This window comes from Symsagittifera roscoffensis, chromosome 10, assembly GCF_963678635.1.
Source record: "Symsagittifera roscoffensis chromosome 10, txSymRosc1.1, whole genome shotgun sequence".
Classification (NCBI taxonomy): Eukaryota; Metazoa; Xenacoelomorpha; order Acoela; family Convolutidae; genus Symsagittifera; species Symsagittifera roscoffensis.
Window position 1 is genome coordinate 29,673,429 of NC_087071.1, and position 18,915 is coordinate 29,692,343.

The 18,915-nt window shown below is 34.0% G+C and overlaps 1 long non-coding RNA gene across 1 annotated transcript; it reads right to left on the reverse strand.

The window, feature by feature from the left end:
- Positions 1 to 16,904, reverse strand: LOC134855536 (uncharacterized). Its single transcript, XR_010164501.1, has 4 exons — positions 16,629 to 16,904; positions 7,987 to 8,296; positions 4,486 to 4,764; positions 1 to 79 (listed from the first exon to the last, which is right to left on the reverse strand). It is a non-coding gene; the product is annotated as an uncharacterized LOC134855536 (long non-coding RNA).
- Positions 16,905 to 18,915: the final 2,011 nt, after the last annotated feature.

The window sequence follows — 18,915 nt, forward strand, 5'->3', positions numbered from 1 at the left end:
ATGAGACATTTCGGATTGGTGGCTTATTCAATGAAAAGAATCGGGTATAACACAAATAGTATCGGGCAAGATCGTTTTTCTTGTTGTTACGACCACTCTCGTTGTATATTGCCTAGAACGGTTATTTTTAAAACCGAATTTAAAAACTACAAAAGAAGTTCTTTGGGGGACGGCTACCTCAGTCTGTAGCCAAAAAAAGTATACTAGCATAATTTCGAAAAGCTATATGTGCTGCTGTCAACCTTGTCGGACTTTTCATTTAGTTATTTCTTATAATGCTCATAATGACTTGAACAGACCATTTTATAGTAAGGTTTGAGTCGAAGATTTTTTTTTGAAAATTACACGATTTTCAAATGATCCCAAAAAACCTTGCTATAAAATGGTGTTTAAACATGTAGATTTTACTTGCAGGTAATAAAATGAGCATCCATTCAACCTAACTACCCATTTTGACCTTCATAGACCAAAACGGCTAATCATACAATTCGATAAATTAAGTCTATGAAAAAAACTAATCAAACAAACTTTATATGTTTTGTTAAACTGAAGTCATCAAATTTTCAAAGAATTTTTCGCATGTATTGGCATAAGAGGCAGTGTATCATCATGAGTAAAAACAAAAAACTTTTATCAAAAAAAAAAACGCTATCATTGAATGAAATTGTATGACTAGCATTTTTTGATGGCGGCAACAAAATTTAATTTGGATGTGTGATGGAAAGGAGAAGTAACCGTTGGAAGGAGAGCGGGGGATGGAGGGGTTGGAGTCGGTTGAAAAAAAACGCTATCATTGAATGAAATTGTATAACTAGCATTTTTAACTAGCACCCTCGCCCACCCCCACATCTGTCCGGAAGAGAGGGAACAATTAGTAGATCACCTTTTAACGAGGGGAATTCAGAGGTGGCGAAGGAATTACTAAAAGCCAACGAGACATGGGAATACCATACCGCGGGGTGACTCAGTAGTCCACCAGGATACTCTGAAGAGTCGAGTGTGGAAGATCAGACAGCATCCAAAGTGCGCCGAAGCAAGCGAGCCATTAAGAACCAGGGCCTTATCGAATAGGCAGCCCGAAAAAGCACTCATTAAAAAATAGCACCGACGAAGACATCGCTGATCTAAACAAAATTGTCTTGGAGGCATATCGACAAAAGTTGGCTTATTTTAAAACACAAACAGACAAGCCAGTGAAAACAAGTCTGGGACTCCTGGAGAGGCACTTGTTTCGTCGGAAGTTTGGATATGTAGCACTGGATATTTCCAGGACCTTGAGTGCACCTTGAGAATTTCATTGCGTGCACCTATCTATCAAACTGAGTATTAAAACACACACCATGTTGTATTATATTTTTAAAAATGTATGGTTCATTTTTGGTTCTCAGGGGAGTTTTGTACTGCGGTTGCAGAAACCTTGAGCTAAAACGTAACTTTTACTACTGCAGTTGCAATTACGTGTATCACAGGTGCTATGTAATTTTGTTATTGATATTTTTATCTGTTTTTAGTCAAGATCAGAGGTGCTGTTATAAAGTTGATTATTGTTCACTTTAATTCGCCTTACGCATGTATGGAATTAAGCCAGTCGATCAAATCGAAACCAATAAAATAGTTGAACTTTTGGAATTCAAACAATTGAACTTCACTGCTTTAGTTCTAAAGTTATGGATCGATCTTCGGGTTACCACAAATATGATAAACTTCGTGGTCTAAATTTTGTATCTGTAACAAAACATACTGGATTTTTTTGTCTTTTAAATCTGTTACAGCCAGTTTAAATCCAAAGGCACTGCTTTATGCATTCGAACTCGAACTTTCAATAATAAGTTTTTGATTTCAATAGACTTGTAGTGTTTTCATATGTACAAAATGTCTTCATTGTTTATTTATCTAAGTATTTGAATGCTACAGCTGTTTGCTACTTTTTACAACTGTTTCGCATGAATGCTATAAGGTTTCTTCGAGCATAGAGTAGCTGGTATCGAGGGACCTAGAAAAACCGTCAAGTAATGATGGGAGCAGAGACGAACCGAAGCGACAGAGAAAACACCAAATCTATTCAGACAATAAACCGGAACAGGAAAGCTGACAGAGAACTGAAAAAAAGAGAATTCAAATACGAATCGAAGAGCTTGTCGGAGAATCATCATGTATTGAAGAGAAAATGTGATCTGTATTCGACCATAGAACGCAAAACAATATGAAAACTGCGGCCAGAAAATGTAATCAAAAAGAAACCAAACTCGAGCAAAAATATCTGAGCGAAATGCCAGCCCATTAAAACACAACAGGCACCATTAACACTATTCAAATGGCACCATTAACAATTATCATCAAACTAACAGGAAGCAAAAAGAACAGAGGCAAAGTAAAAAATAGTCTTCAAAAAGAACATTTCGATGCTTGGCAAGAAATCGGGTCACCATCGGCAAAGCAGGAAGGTGGTATGAAATATTTTTAAATCCAATTATACATTACAACATGTTTTAAACGTAAAAAATTAATTTTTGTTATTAATATTTTTTTCAAAAAGTCCCAATTTCTGATACTTTCTTCGAAATTACTCAGAAGTAAAACATGGAGACAATGGTATCATTAAGAATTCAACTCAACAATATCCAGGAAAGCCATTTTCCCTATTTTTTCTTCATCTATTGAAGAGGTCGAAACTGTCGCTCAAGACCACAAAATCCGAAAACTTTGTTTTTTCCCCTTTTTGATTTAAACAATTTTTTTTATTCTCTGTTTTAAACTGTTTTTACTCAATTATTTTAAATAGGTTTGAACAAAGTCCCCCACCCTGTGGCAAAGCAAGTTGATACGAGATTTTTAAAAACTATCGAAAAATCGTTGAGACAAAATTAACAACAACGAAAAGTTAATAGACAATAGAGATACTAAAAGCTGGAAACTTAGGATTCCTGGACAAAAAAAACAGCAAGGAAAAGGCACAGGACCTGACAAAAGAAGCGGTATTGCAATCAGAACAGTCCTCTAAAGCGCAAATACGGTTTGGTGCTGAATTGGCTGAAACTTAATACGAACCCTCAATTTAGTTCCCTCAATTTAGAAGGCAATCAATTTAGAACCCTCAATTTAGAAGGCAATTTAATCACGAATCCTCAATAACGAAAACTTTGTCTATATTCGCCTGCAAAGTAGAAGCGGTCATGAGCTCTTGCCCCTGACAATCGTTTCATCCAACCCCATGGACTTGGACCCTCCTACAACCCACCCAATAATGTTCTGTTTGGACAACCATCTGCGAACCTGCCACCTAGATTGTTTCAACCACGACACCTAACGAACTAGATACCATGAAAACAAGCTCACGGCCTCATCTAACATATCGTGAAATGCCTTCTGCGAGATTACCTGGTGACTCCCAATCAACGAAGAAAATGGCCGAGAACTCAAAAATAGGAGACCTATTCTGGATTTCGAAGACCTCGAGCACTAGGCTTTTGGCCCCTGGGACGGCTACTCCGATCGTTTCCTGGATCAGACGTTTCCTGGAACGTTTTGTTTTAAAGCGAGAAGCCGGATAGACGCGCACTATTTACGACACACTCAACAAACTTAAAGATAGATAACGTACAACTCATTGACTATTACGGCTACTACCGACGACAACCGATGTCTCATACATAACCGACTCGTTTTAAAACCAGCACATGAGCCGAGCTATTCTAACATTACTTTGACGCATGTGTCAAAAACATTAGTCAAAAGAATGAAAACTTATTTAAATTAATAAACAATTCAATTATTTCAGCTTTCAAGAGACAAATTCAATCATCTTAGCAATCAGAATCAGCCATTTACTTAAGTAATCTTCTATGTTTTTTAGATATCAGACTTTGTGTAACGACCCATGTTCAGGCATCCTCTGTAAGAGACTACATCCTTTCTCTCAAATGAAATACTGAAAATTTATTAAGGTCTGCTGTCATCAACACTCCCACACTGCCCACCCTTTTTAGTTCTCTTGCCGGTACAGTTGGCTTGGTTTCTTACTTTATCCAACTACCTACCCTGAATGGAACTGCACGAAAAGAAATTTTATATTAGAATTAACAAGTTGACACCATTGCCGCGTTGACTAAAATTCTAACTAGAATATATATTCGTTTTTCTTAATACAAAGGATAAGTTTCACATGTTTTTGATATACTGAGTCTAATTACTTCCTTCATTCTGTTGAGAACTGACCGCAAATGCTTTTTGACTAAGTTTTGGTTTTTTTAACTTTCATCCAATTCAAAGAGCAGAACAACAGTGCCGTGCCAAGGTACAACAGTATCGAAAAAAAATGTTGTTCAAAAGTGCCGAAGTCATCAATTTTCGGCATTTTTGAATGTCATTTTACTTTTGGCTTTGTTTTAATTCGATATTGTTGAACGCTAGTATCCCACGCCTATGAAATCGGTATTTTAAAAAAAATACTGGTAATTTCAAAATTTGCATCAGTGTGGTCGTAACATTCTGTGTCCAGAAATCGGGTACACCTTCATTGCTTCAGGGATCAGTTTTTCATCCCTAACTTTTTTTTGAGCCAGTTTTTCAACTCAATAGCTGGCTTTTGCAACGGCTTCATCAGAATGAAAACAATAATAGTGTTCACCATGCCATAACTGAGACGAAGCCCACGTAAAATGATATCCATTCTGTATAGTTTAGTATACTCTTCGATTTCATTTTCCATTGAGAAGCCAAAAAGAATAGACGAGAACCGATCAAGAACTCCCATCCTGCTCCCAACTGTAAGTCATTAAACATAGCGTTTCATTGTCATAGATAGAAATAGTAACTTAAGAACTTCATTTTCTTTCCTATGCTAGACATGAAGCATTATCTGATATCATACCATATTCGAAACTACAAAATCATAGAAAATACTATTTTTTTAAACATTTTTAAAGAAAAAGACAGAATTGGTCGGGTTTTTTTTCGAGCACATTTTGACTATTAGTTAACCAATTTAAAAATAAGTTTTTTTTAATCATCTTTACATGTCTGTGCCTGAGCTCATAACTACCAAGATAGCTGGAATTTGATTTTTTCTTTAACTTTATGGGGCAATCTTTGAATCTGGGGATGAATAAAGAGTTTGAAATTTTTAGTTTCAAGTTAAAGCACAGCGAAGGTGGCAATTTAATGAGGCTCTAAAATTATTCAATAAATTTAGTCAATTTACTAATTCTCGTGTTGCGCTTTTCCGCTCGAAAGTTTTTTGTTTTAGATTGAACGGGGGCAAAAATTGGCTCTTTTTCCTTCCCCCTACCTCACAAGACCATCGATTTTATGGTTGTAATGAGTGATTCTACAGGGTTAATTACGAACACCAAATATGTTTGGCACAGCTTAGTTAGTCCGCATGTAAATTTTCATAACTATCGGACAATATGAACAGTAACTTTACTTGTAAAAAATTGCAGGTGGAGTGAGAAGGGAAAAAAGCCCAAAACTTTAGAAGTTTTTCCAACATGCAAGTTTCAATCACACCGCCATACCGATATAAACACTGTTCTGTCTGTTTAAAGGTGAACTTCTTCAAATAGGCTGATTTTTCCATTTTCAAAAGAGATGACGCAAAAATTGGGCTTGAGACGGTTTCCAGGCGAAGCAGATGATAATGGGGGTCAGAGCTGCTCATATACAGGGTCTTGGTGCATGGTATACGGTATACAGGGATTATTATCTATGATTTTCTTCAGGGGGAGGGGAGAGGATTTTCAAAAAAAGTTCAAAAATTTGGTCGATTTTTTATTTGATTGACCAAATTGACTTTCTGAGCGCTCCCATATATATATATATATATATATATATATATATTTGTACTTCGAGTTTTATATCATGTTTTAATAAAGGCTGAGGTCCATTGGAACGAAGTTTTGGCTGTGGTCCTTTTTGTAAAATCTTAGGGGTTTTTAGTTCGCACAAATTTCTGTATTTTTCCAAATCAATGGTCACTTTTTATCTTTTTACAATGGCAACTTCTAATGTTTTTTAAAATAGTAATTTAACTTTTTATTTCGCGTAAATGCACGATTTTACTATGTAAGTTTTATTTGTTCCACCATGCAAAATGTAATTGCATTGTAATAACGTTGAACTATTTTTCCAAATTGAAAATCAGTTGTGGGGAGGGAGTGGAAAAGAGCCCGTAAAGAAACAAACAAATCCGGAGCTGTTTCAATTAGACTAATTTATGAAAGATAATCAAATTAAATTTCAAGTAGATGTGAAATTTTTCACCATTCTAATTTTCTTTAAAAAAAATTTTTTGTTGATAAAGTTTTTTCTTTTGATACCACAAGCTCCGACAGTCACATTCTTTATATCAAACTTAGGGCTTCGGTCTGAAACTAAATGTCTGAATTGCGTTTGAACTCAGCTTTTATTATCTTCAGAAGCAAAAGATTCAAAATATGGAAATGTTTCAGCCGCGTTGCTTTGTTTCAGCCGCGTTGCTTATCACAATCTAGGTTTCCGTTTGACTATCTTTTAGAACGAATTTCAGTAAATTAGATTCAAACTTTCTTATCCAACTATTTTATATCCAAAAATGTCAGTTTTTGTTATAAATATTAAATGTTTGTTTTTTTTTCAGGGTGAAAAAGCATGACAATAAAAAGCAGACTATCGTTTTAGCAGACTAATCATTATTAAAAAACCGATTACTATCCAAATTTTCCTTTCGTTACCAATATGGATTTTTACCCAAGTGACCAAACTTTCGTGATAATCTTTTGGCATAACTAGACTTTGGCAAACAAATTTAAGCTTGTCCAGATTTTCGCGACCGAAACTTTTATATTTATTTGCGACGATTGTCATTTGCGCCATTTCCATATTGCGACGACATAACTATTTGTGCCATTTCCATTTATTTGCGATGACTGTCGCGACCGAGACGGAGATGGCGCGACCGAAATATTGCGTCCCATACTTGGTTTTTCCAGACGTTCGCGACCAAACTTTGCCATTTACAGACATTCTTGACCAAAAAACTCGGACTTTTCAAACCAAGGCGTAGACGACGCTAAATTCCAGAGCAAGACAAAGACAGCACGACCAAGAAACACGACCTTCGCGACCGATGTAGAAACGGCGCCAAATTCGGGACCAGGGTGGAGATAGCTCGATTTTCATAAATAAGGTGGAGACGGCGCACACAAATTTCCAGACCGAGGCGGAGAAGGCGCGACCCAGAAAAAATCTATCGAATTTTTCACGATCAATATGGAGACGGCGCGACTTTCCAGACCTAGACGGAGACGGCGCGACCCAGAAAAGAGGTATAACTTGAACAGCTTTTACGCGCTCGCGAAAGTTTTTTTAAAAATATTTGAAAAATCTTGGAGATTCTGTGCAATCTTTGTTTTTTGTCTTTAAATTCGCGCCGAATTCAGACCAAGTTGCTTAGTCGCGCCGAGTATTTTAATTTGGAAAGTCTGGACATCTATTCGCGCCGAGGGTCGCAAAAGCCGCGCCGCAGCAGTATTCAGACCCTGATTGCATAGTCATGCCGAGAGTTTAAGCCTGGAAAGTCTGGACATAGTTTCGCGCGTTTTTCGCGACTTTCGCGGCCCATGTTCAGAGTTTTCGTATGTCCAAATCTTGGTATGGCCAGACTTTCGCGACCCACGGATCTCGAAAACTCATGGCTCTCGAAGAAACTATGCAAATTGGAATCTGAATCCGGATGCCGCGCGACCCACAAAGTCTGGACATGAGTCTGGGAACTCAACCCGGGTACTGATTTCAGAAAAATTCAGCGATGAATCATTTGATGTGATCAATGAAGCGTTTTGGGTCTATGTTGTTCTAATTATTTTCTACCCATAATCTTGTAACATGAATTTGGTTTGAATGCTCTTTGTTATTTTTTTTTTCAAATAACAATAAAATTTTATCAGGGAAAAGTTTTTCCATATAAATTGGTCTGCTAAACGATTGTCCCCGAAATCGAACCAGGACCTTTTTTCAACAACACAGGTAAGTTTGGTTGTTGCCCTTTGAGAAAGAAGTCCACGAAAATAATGTGAGGCCAAACCATGAAAACCCATGCGACAAGAATAGCTGCAAAAGCTTTAGTCAGTAGCCCAGCTCTTTGTATTGAAGACTTTCGCAAAACCAGTGCACTTTTCACGTACAGAAAAGAGCAAATGACTAATGTGATCACACATGTGATAAGTCCTAAGGGTGCAAAGTTTTGTATCTTGAATCGAATACATTCTGGGCATTCAGAAATCCCATTGCCCTGGAGTGTAGGAATTTGATCAACGTCCTATAACGCAGTCAGTTAAAAGACAGAATTAACCATAGATTGCATCAAAGCTTTTAAAGGGGGGGAGGGGTGGGGCATTCTTGATAAGCAAAGGACCGAATGCTCGAAACATTACGAGGCCAAACTGTGTATTTCTTTGTGAATCGTGAGCGCATTCCGCAACAAGAAAGCTCCGTTTGTTCTTCTTTTGTCCTTTCGTTTCCTTTGATCTTACCAACGAAAATCCAACATGTTTCATGATTTTATCCGAATTCCAGAGACACCATAATGTGCGCCTATCCAGTGCACAGTTTGGCCTCCAAATTATTTTACCGCGCCGAGCGCTCATGGAGTCTAATCGGTTATAAGGTATTCCCGAGACAGAATTAACAATGTAACCATTTAAAGATGTAAAACTCAGACCAATAAAAATCCCCTAAGGGGGGGATGGCGCTTGTGGCAAACTGGCATTGAGGGGAGTAAACGGGAGGGGGTAAAGAAAAGGGGAGTGTAAGCTTAAATTAATTGAAAAAGTCAAAAAAGCATATAAGTTTTAATGTGAAATGTAATAGAAGGTATTTTACGAAACGTAATACGTAGCGACTGCAATAAACAGTAAGCGAGATACGCGCACTCAGTAAAAGAAAAAAAAACAGATTATAATGAATTTTTATAGTCAGTCTCCAAAAATTTCAAAAAAAATTGATTAAAAATGGATTATAAAATAACTATTTTTCGAAACAATAAAAATCATTATAACCGACTATAATTTATTATAATCGATTATGTTTTGTATTTTTTTCTCAATTTTAATGAGTTATAGTTCATTATAATGGATAATAATCCATCATTATTGAACAAACGTCATCACTTCAATTCGTTTTATTTTTGTTTTGTATTGTGTGCTTTTCAGTTGGTTACCAAACTTTAAAAAAGTGTAGTTTTGTATTTATACCTAGAGGCTGATTTAGGGGGAGAGGGCGACACGCCCTTCCCCTCACGGATTTGATCCCATGCTGACCCAAAAGGTCCCACCTTAGAACTATCTTGATATATCCATTTTTGGTGATAGAGCCCAAAAATTGTCTAAAGGCGCCCTCAGCGCCAAATATGCTAAATTTCAGGGTGGATTACGCGCCAGAAAAAAAAACAATTTTTGGTCAAAATTTTCCAAAAAATGCCTAAAAACGAATTTTCTGGCTTGTTTTTTCAAAATTCTGCCTCGTCTTTTGGGTCCTCTGACAGAGCTCGGAAAATCTATCTGGTCGATCTGTAAAAAAATGGTTCGACGAAACTTTCGAAACTGTGTTTTCACGCTGAATATCTAAATGGTAATTCATTGTATTTAGTTTTTATGTGAGGCAATGTTTTGATAGAAAAAGGGATTATAATCTCTTCTAACAGATGATGAAAAAAGAGATTTTCAGAAAAACTTTTTCATATATAATGGACTAAATTTTTTTTTATGTCACTAAAATGTTATCATTATAAAAGATTATAATTCGTTTAAACATCTAAAATTGATGCTTATAATCAATTATATTTCTGCTAAAAGTACGGTTATACTTTGAATAAAATCGATTTTTTTCTCTTTTTACTGAGTGCGTGTATCACTGTAAAAAACATTAGAATTAGCAAATCATGATCCATGACTATAACAATTATTTGTGAGGCTGAAACTAATTGTAGTTTGAGCCAGAGAAGAAAAAATTTTAAATTTCAAAAATTTCGCTAGCATGACAAAACTTAGATAGCGTGACCCACAGACGGTGTACCCCGTCCAAAATTGCTCTGAGAAAGCCACTCCGGGCTTACATGCATACAGTTTCAAGCGTTAACAATCGATTATAATCTGATTTTAGCGCGAGTCTTACTAAGATTTGGTGGAAAATGATCTTAATACATTTTAATCGATTGTTTTATACGAAGTTCTATTCCATTTGTTTTGCAGAAAAAATCCATTATAATAGTTTCTACTCCTATTGATTCCCTTTTTTATTCGAGCTTGCACCTAAATTGCTTATGTTTTATGCGTTTTGTAGACGTTAATTTATGTGAGAATTGAGAAAGAGGTTTTAACCGTTTTCAATTCAAATTGATTTTGTAACGTTATTAATTTTTCATTTTTTCTTGAATAGAGTTGTTTCTTGTCTCACATTTTAAATTTCTTTGACCACCAAAATATCATCACACTGCTTTAGTTACATGATTTTTTTGGAAGAGTTCTGCTTCACCTACCGCAGGAATCTTTCAACTATTATGAAGGGATCTTATGAAAAAATTAAAATCTGTCATTTCAGATTAGAAAAGATTCGAAGAAATTGTAAGATGTTATAAGAGATTTTAAGAGATTATAAAAGCTTTTCGGAGAAGTTATAATCATTTATAAAAAAAAATAATATAAAAATGTTATCTTTAAAAAGATTTGTAAATAGTTAAAACATCTAAAGTTGGCGCTTATAATTAACTTTGATGAAAATTTTTTTTAATTGTAATATAATCGATTATTTTACTGAGTAGAGCTAGTTTTGAAAAAAAAGTTGTAAATTTCATGATTAACCTCCTGAAAAATACCATCATAATTGATTAAAATAAAGTATATTAGCATAAAAAATAATACGATTATAATCAATTTTTAGTGTACTATAATTTATTATAAGGGATATATTGGCATAAAAAACAAGTAAAAAAAGCCATTTTTTAAATGAATTGTAATCGATTGTTTCATTATTTTATAGATACTGCCCAGATTTTTTCAATATATTCAATTATGATCCATGGGCGCTCAGTGCGGGTACGTCGACCAATCAGCTTTCACTATTCGTGAATTCGAAGGAAAAACGCGTTAAAACCAGTCAAATTTGGGCAGTTTAAAAGGCGTTGTTTGGTTGAGATTTTTTGGACATTGTTTATATTTTATCAGATTATAGTCTATTATATACAATTAGATTCTATGATACCTTAAAACAATTCTCATTTTCTCTCAAATGATTTTAATTTAATTTCTTGCCGATGTAATCCATTATTATCAAATTTTTTCCGTAAAATTGTAGTGCGGGGATTCTAATCTTTTTTGGTATTTTACGAGATCTACTTTTGTACATTTAATTTCATTACAGTACTAAACTTTATTCACTAAATTTTTTGATAAAGTCCACACACTTCAGGAAAAACTGGAAAAAATTGAGTTCAAACGAATAATAGACTTTTTTCCGTATGAAATATTAGCTGACGAACAGTTTGAATTTTGTAGTAAGCGAGGCACAACTGAAACTATGACCGAAGTAATTGAATGTATTATGCATATTTAAGCAACAAATATACAATGACTTGCACGATGCATGACTTTTTAAAAACTTTTGACACTGTTGACCATAGAATTCTGGTAAATAAATGCAGAGCTTATGGATTAAGGGGGAATGCTGAAAAACTGATATCAAGGTATCTGAAAGATCGATTTCAAGGTGTATTAGTGGAAACCACAAAATCTATTTCAAAACCTGTCGCCTATGAAAGTTCACAGGGGTCAGTTTTGGTTTTTTTTCAGTTTAAATGAACAATCTGCCAAAGGTTTGTGTGAACTCAAAAGTAACCTTTTATGCCGCTGATTTTAGCCTATTATCTACTGAAAAAATGGTCAAAAACGCAAGGGAAAACAATTTAGGGAGTATTATATTTTGGCTGATTGAAAACAAATTAAATCTTAACCAAGATAAAACAAAAAACATAGAAGATGGATCAAAATCAACACAAATGATCAATTCAATTGTAGAAACGCTCCCAAAATGTTTTTGCCTCTAATTGGATGACAAGCTGAGTTTCGATTCAAAAAATTTTTACAAAAACATTTCGAAAAGCGTCTTTATATACCACTTGCGGCAAACTGTTGTTCGAAGCCAACTTCTTATCATTTACAAACTTTGAAACAGTTTATCGGTATATGCTTTGCTGATATATGGAACTGCCACTAAAAGTGATCTCATTCAATTTGAGAAACAACAAAACTGATACTTTAAAATTGCTTTAATTTGCGAAAAACATTCAATCTCCCTAAACTAAAAGACAGGTTTAAGTGCTGTTACCTCAGGGAGTTGCATATATTTGAACTATTGAAGTGAATGACTAAAATCATAAGGAAGCAGCACCCATGCTTACTAGTCAATGAAATAATCACCGATCAGTAAACTTTTTACGCATTTTCAAATAACTAGTGTATATCCAGGTTACAAAACACGGAAACAAAGACGAGCCACAGCGAGAAAAAAAAAACTTAGAAATAGAGTTCAATCATTACTTTATCATTTCTACGCCTTGGACAAACCTTTAATTTAGGACTCAATGAATTGTCAATGAATTGTCTAAATTAAGTTCTTCATCTTATTTTTGGACCAATATTTTTTCGTAATCGGAAACTAATTGTTTTCTTTGTTGTTTGCTTATGAGGACACTACTCGGTAGGCAGCTAACTGGCCTTTTTGATGTTCTTCAAAGATGAAATTTTTTTAAATGTTTTGAGTAACGTTTATAAAAATGGAGTCTGTTCCCTGAAAACGAATTTACTTTTTTTTCTATTTTTTTCAATTTTTTGAAGGGTTTCTACAGTGTTTTGGAGAATATAAGACAATTAGCTGGTCAATCAGAAAAGATTTTACTTTTTTTTCTATTTATTTTTATTTTTTGAATGGTTTCTACAGTGTTTTGGAGAATATAAGACAATTAGCTGGTCAATCAGAATCAGCTGGTCAATCAGAAAAATGCAAAATTGTTTGAAAAACCTGGCGTAATAATTACAAATTACTTCTCCAAAAAAACTGTTGAGAGAAGCGCCATTTTTTATTGTGTGTTTTTGAGGGAAAACCTTTGCTGAGAAAACTTGTAAAAACTGCATTCAAGAATAATTAAAAGATGTTTGATTGATGAGCTCAGAATAAGTTACCCTTATACTGATCTCATTTGCAAGGAACTTTTCTGTTGAGCTCCTGAGTTGAAAAAAACATCCTATTCTATTATTTTCTAATACGAATATATGTATATCATGCAGAAAACACATTTCCATGATTGCATAAACTGTAAAAAAAAAATCTCTGTCAATATTGTTTTTCCATTAACGAAGTTGTATGACTTGCATTATTTTCTATAAAACAATAACATTTTCACTCGAAATTTAATGAAAACACAATAACTTAAGAATTCACTCATCGGTTAGACTTCATTAATTGCAAAAAGGAACTGCTCTCGAAGTTTCGACATCAAAATAACTAGTTTGTTCTTCACCATGTTTTTTCAAAAAATTTTCATTTATAGCTAGAAAATTTTCTTGTTGAATAAAAGTTGTGATTGAAAACCACGATCTGTTAAATGACAGAATTAAGTACATTTCTAATACAAAAAAATACAAAAAAGTGAAGAACATTGGCAGCATACAAAAAAATGAATGTAGTTTGCAGTGATTGTGTTTGAAAAACTGAGTGTGGACCGCGTTGTCAGCAAAATAAGTTTGGACTCCTGTTTTTGCAATTATTCTGCAGTTTGTTTTTTTATCCGGAAATTTTTAGCTGATTTCAGAAATCAAAGAAGGTTTTACCCTTACAAAATCTACTAAAAAAATTTGTTATTTATTTTATGAGAAAAAATTTATCATGTATAAAAACCTTTCGTTTATGGAATTCGATCGATGAATTTTTTTTTCAAAAGTTTAAAAATTGGAGTATTATGATCAGAGTTTTTCTGGTATAGAATTGTATAACAAGCCTTTTTCTTGTTTGAGCGCTAAATGGGAGGATCAAAAATAACTAAATTAAAATGTAAGATCAAATGATAGAGATTTATTAAATAGGCGTCATAGAAATGAGAAACAAAAAAGTAATCAATTGATTGGTCTTATTTTGGAAAAAAACTGAGCAACAAACCTTTTTACTAAAACAAACACCTAAACTAAAAAATAAGCAGATGTAATGTATCATTTTGAGGTGTATTTCAACATAAAAACAGATCTGAAAAAAAAAACAATTAGTTACCAAAAAAATTCGAAGTTGACATTTGAAAGCACGAAAGTTACATATCAGTCAAAAGAAGAAGTTTTGTAAATTTATCAGAACTATTCTCAACATGGTAGTTTCTCGGTCATGGTCATAAATTTCATAAACATGGTAATAAATGGTTTTTCGGTACTGAATGAAGTGCATTTAAGAGAACATATCAAAGACTTGCGTATGCTGGACAAAAAAAACTTTTGATAACTTTTTGCGTTTGCTTAATTTTTTTGAAGGCAAAAAATAAATTTTTTAGCTGAAGTTGCGTAGGTTTTGAAATTGGAAATAGATAGAAAATATATGTTTTTTTTCTCAGAATCTTTGAAGACAAAAAAGGATTGATTACTGAGACATCACTCGTCAAGCAGCAATGCCTTTTGACGATCTCTTGATTGGAAAAATAATACAACAAAAAGCAAAGCATTGTTTGCACTTATCATTCGATGATGATTTTTTATTATAGCATCATACTATTTTAGTTCCTGACAAATGTACGATAAACAAGTTTTCTAGACAAACAAAGTTTACGTAAGATCATTAACACCCAAGAAAAATTATGACAAAGTAACAAAAAACTAACTTCTTTGCGAATACGGACACTATGTGTTTCTCTAACTAGTTTCAACAGTTTAATACCTAAATAACTTTCAACTGAACATTATGAGTCTTAGGACAGCCTAATTCAAAAGCTCGAACATACATGTTTGATTGATTGAGTCTACCTTGATTTATTGTTTGTTGATAAAATACAAATAAGATATTTTAGGATCACAGAGAAAAACCCAAAAAAAATCATTGTAAGCATTGAAATAAATCAATTATGACAATAAATATGCAGGTTTTCAATTCGACGTTTAATTTCAAACTTAATCCGTTAAAACACAATAAGATGCAAAACTGAATTATTAGAGCTCAATTTCTTTCCTATTTCTAATTTTTTGGGGCAAGTAGAACATGCGTTAGCCAACTTGCGTTCGTTCATACCAAATTCATGAAAAAATCAGCACTGGCGACCCTCTGATATGGAATTAGAACAGTTGCGAAACTACTCCTTAACTCATTTAATTTTTGCTCAAAATTTTCTGATAATTTTATTTTCAAAATATTTCAAAGCTGTTATTTCACCAAAATTATGAAAAGGATCTTACATTGGTTGCAGTGGTTTTGATTTTACACAACAAAACTTCGAACCAGATGTCTGTTTCGGAAATTCATTAAAAAATTTTGGACATAAAAAACACGATCATTGATCAATAAAATATTAAAAAGCCAAAAAGTATATAAATTTCTTGACAAACATGCTTCAGTTCTTGTGAGTGATACCTATTTTTGCTGACAATTTTCCTCTTCTTAAAGTTTGCAATCATGTTTATGAAAAAAATTAAACTAACCTGAAATACTTTCGAGGATTTCAAGAAAATATCGTTTTCGCTTGGCGGGTAGGGGGGGGGGGGGGGGCTGCAGAGCTATCATAAAGGGTTCTGAGATGTGTTCATGATTTTTGGACGGTTAAAAGTCTTACCAAAATTGTTCAAGATTCTTTGCTATCTTTGATAATTTTTCAAAATTTTTCAAGATTTTGGGAAAATTTTCAAGATGACTGGACCTGGGTAGGGTTAGATGATATAGTAATTAAAATAAAAATCTCAATGGCGTGATACCAGGTTGAATTACTCACTGCTCTTGCTGCTTTCGGGCTGTTTGAGTGATAAGTTTTTCATCACGCACTCAGTAAAAAGAGAAATGAATCGATTATATTACAGTTATAATTGTACTTTCATCAAAATTTTAGTCAATTAAAAGCGCCAAAACTTAGATGTTTAAACAATTCATAATCTATAATATTGATAACAGTTTTAGTTACATATTAGTCAAATTTAATCAATTATAAATGATTATAATTTTTCTGAAAATCTCTTATTATCTATTATAATAAATTGTAATCCATTTTTCTGTCAGAATAATATCACACAAGAAAAAGCAATAATAAGGGATTAACGTTCAGCCATTCAGTCAAAATCAAAATCTCTAAAATGAGATGTCTTGTCTCGTTTTGGTTTTTGGTTCATCTGAACAACAAATTTTACAAACGTTTCGTAGTAAAGTCGTTTAAAATGTATCACAATTAATTATCATTGGATTTTGAAAACATAGATTAGTAATCAATTTTTCAATGATTAAAACAAATTTTCTCTTAGTTTTTAGTAAGACTGGTACTAAAACATAATATAACAGATTATTAACGCTTGAAACTGGATGCGGGATGTTGATTTTTCACTACTTGGATTAAATTTGAACCTCATCAAGAAAAATTTTCAAACCTCATCCGAATATTGCCTCATGTTGAGAGCGAAGTCACAGACTACAAAAACAGGCACAGAGAGGCTGAGAGTTAAGATTCCCGAATAAAACTTCAAACGACGTTGCGGAGTTAGTATTTGCTTTGCTCGAGTTCCTTCCACGATGTAAATATATCTCTCCAATGCCAGCGCAACACAAAAAAGAGCTTGGGTCCAGAATGTTGCAACATCAAGAATGAGCCTTGTGAATATTGCAACATGTACCAATTTGGATGTATTTGCATAAGTTTTCTCCGAATCGTCTGATAAAGTGAAATTGGCATGGCTTATACATGTTATGTAGAAATCAAGCAATTCAATTTTCGAGGGTGCTTTTTGATAGCGATTAAGCAACATTTGTTATCTATGAAATAAAAATGTGGATCTTACAAACTTTTCTTCATAGGTTGTGTTTTTTCCTCATGTTTTTTGAAAAATTTTAATCTCGCTCATTGTAAAAAAAACTAAAAACCCAGTCTTTTCACCAAATTTGTTTGGGATCATGCCAAACAAATTTGGTGAAAAGACTGGGTTTTTAATTTTTTTTACAATGAGCGAGATTAAAATTTTTCAAAAAACATTGATTTACCGAGCTCTCCCAAAACGCCCTCGCTTTAATCACCCTCGCTATAAGCACCCTATTTAGACCAAACTTTCAAGTCTGCTGTGAGTTTGTGACAAGCGTTTTCAGTCACTTGTCGGAAAGTTTTGATGGAAAAAAGGCATTTTTTCAGCGCGCTCTTCTCTCGAAGTTATTATATATTGGAGCCGAATGCGCCCTAGAAATTTCTTAGAGTCGGTCAACCAACATTGTAAAAACTTCAAGTTTTACCAGAGGGGGACAGTAGTCCATGTCGGAGCTAGACATTCCGGGGAGCTGAATACCCCCATGTATTAAGATAAAATACAAACTATACAGTCATCGACCATTTTTAACGCACAGATTCAAGCCCTCTTATACTTTATCCCTCACACTCACCCCTAGCACTTCTTTAAGAGGTGGCGAAAGTTTGGTGAGGGCAGTGTGAGAGGCGGGCATAAACAGAAAAAGGGGAGGGGTGTCGACGAGCTTCGAACATAAATTGCTCAATACTAGAAAACAGGCAAGAAATGACAATTTTAGGAAGTTCGTGGGTTACTTCGGTCCAAAAGTTACATTTTCAAGGTCGATCGCTGAAAAAGGCCCACATTTTTAAGGTAAATTAAGGGCAGTGTATAAGAAAAATAAAATAAAGGACAATTTTGAGGGGAAAAAAAGAAAAACATATGACAATTTCTGACCAAAATGAAATAGTTAGTGTAATCAATAAACAGTCGTGTGATTTGAGAAAACCAAGAAAACTTTTTATGCTTTAACAAAAAATCTTTAAAAAGGTCAAATTATTTATAGAAAAAAATTTTATATTACAATATAAACAATTATGATCGATTCAAATTGAATTTTTTTGCTCTTAAAACTAGTAACACTCTTACAATTTCAAGTCGAACATAATCGATTAAAGAGATTGACAATAAAATTATATTGTAATCGATGAATATCCATGGAGCTTCGATGCGGATTGCGTTCTTATAGCACGAATATGCGGTGAAAAGTAACGTTCCAAGTGGTAAAGAGGCAGGTCATTTTAATTTCTTACTTAAATTACGAGCCGCTAAAAGCATCCCCATGTTTTACAGAGCGTGTGCGGGGAGCAGTCTAGTCAAACTTTTATTAATTGACCTTAAAGGGCCGTCAGAGAATTCAGGGTTTCACGCTCCTAAACGGGTGTTCTATAACAATTCAATTTTCAAAGCAGAAAAAAAATTATTGACTGAAGAAGAAGAGTTAATCAGAAAAAACCACTACGGTTCCTGTTTTCGAAGTTCCTGTTTTTTGTATCAGGGCTAGTTCAATTTCTATGTCTTGACATTGTCATGCAACTGAAAAAAACTTCAGATACTAGATCTACAACTCAATTTTTAGGATTTATAAAATTAACAACACGAATCCAGGTCCGCAACTAGTTTTTAGAAAACTTAATTTGCTGCCAAAGTCTAAAAACTTTACATTCTCGAAAGCTATTCACTACAGGCTCTCAAAATTAGTCACAAGACGGACATATAAACTCAAGATTCAACAAATATCCTTAGATATGTTATTGCATATGGAGGCGACATTTTCGAAGACTAGGAGGGAAACTACACGGGATCCAGTTGCAGATTTAGAGGAAAAACGCGTTGAGCCACAAGGTCCCATGTAGTATATGTGGGAGCTAGAAATCCGGGAAGC